Below are 1,700 nucleotides of genomic sequence, written 5' to 3' on the forward strand. Positions count from 1 at the left end.
CAAGCGCCCCTCACCAAAACATCCGTGCGGACAACCAGGACACCATCCAATCACAACCCAACCAGCCACTCACACACAGCCCAAATGTCCGGGTTGTCCGACACACCCCATATACATCCCATATGTGGGGCAGATATGGGGATGCTTGGGCGCGCCCGGTCATGTCCATCATGTTGGACTAGTGGGCGAGACGTGCGGGGAAACTAATCAACCTCTAGGTCTTGGCCAACTGTTGTATGACACTTCCTTTACTTTGTAGTTTTTGGGCTAAACTGATAGGGAACGTTGCATGAAAATAAAAAAATTCCTATGAAACACCCAAGATCTATCTCTGGAGATGTAAAGCAACGAAGGGGAGTGTGTCTACATTCCCTTGTAGACCGAAAGCGTTAGTGTCGTAACATGGTTGATGTAGTCGTACTCTTACAGATCCAATCACGATCCAATCCGATCTATTGCCGAACGGACGGCACCTCTGAGTTTAGCACACGTATAGCTCGGCGACGTCCTCTCCTTCTTGATCCAGCAAGCGAGGGAGAGGAGGTAGATGAGATCAGGACCAACACGACGGCATGGTGGTGATGGTGGCAGCGGAATTTCGGCAGGGCTTCGCCAAGCGCGTACCGATGAAACGTGGGAGGAGTTGAGAGAGGTAACGAGCAAGGGCGAAGGGTTGCTGCCCCCAATGCCTCCTCGCCTTTATATAGGCGTGGAGGGGGCTGGTGGCTTGCCCTCCAAGTCCATAGGATCGTTGGCCGAAGGGGGAGAAAGAAATCCCTCCTTTCCTTCCCCACCGATCGCTATCCCCCGTTTTTAGGGATCCCGATCTTATCCCTTCGGGATATGATACTATTCCTTTTAAGAGAGGATCTCGGTGTGCATAGACCAGGTTTGTGGGGACTTTCCCCACTACCCACATTCATGTGGATCCCCCCATGTAGGTGGGCCCCACTCTGGAACCTTCTAGAACCTTCCTGGTACAATACCGAAAAAACTCGAGCTTTTTCCAGAACCCCGATAACAACTTTACATATATGAATCTTTACCTCCGGACTATTCTAGAGCTCCTCGTGTTGTCTGGATCCCATCCGAGACTCCGAACAACCTTCAGAATTTCCACTATTTATATCTCAATACTACCCTAGCGCTACCGAACATTACAGCTTCGAGAACATGCACACATGACCAAGACTCCTCTCCGGTCAATAACCAATAGCGGGACCTGGATGCCATATTGATTCCTACATATTCAACGAATATACTTATCGGTTAGACCACGATGTCAAGGATCCAGTCAATCCCGTATGCAATTGCCTTTGTCCGGTGATGTGTTACTTGTCCGAGAGTTGATCGTCGGTATCTCCATACCTAGTTCAATCTCGTTACTGGCAAGTCTCTTTACTCGTTCTGTAATACAAGATCTCGTGACTAACTCATTAGCCACATTAATTGCAAGCTCTTTATGATGTTGTATTACCGAGAGGGCCCCAAAGATATCTCTCTATCACACGGAGTGACAAATCCCAATCTCGATCCATGCCAACCCAACAGACACCTTCAGAGATATATGTAGAGCATCTTTATGATCACCCAGTTACGAAGTGACATTTGATAGCACACAAGGTATTCCTCTGGTATCTGGGAGTTGCACGATCTCATGGTCTAAGGAACAGATACTTGACATGATGAAAGTTGTACCA

Source organism: Triticum dicoccoides, chromosome 2B, assembly GCF_002162155.2.
Source record: "Triticum dicoccoides isolate Atlit2015 ecotype Zavitan chromosome 2B, WEW_v2.0, whole genome shotgun sequence".
NCBI classification, from domain to species: domain Eukaryota; kingdom Viridiplantae; phylum Streptophyta; class Magnoliopsida; order Poales; family Poaceae; genus Triticum; species Triticum dicoccoides.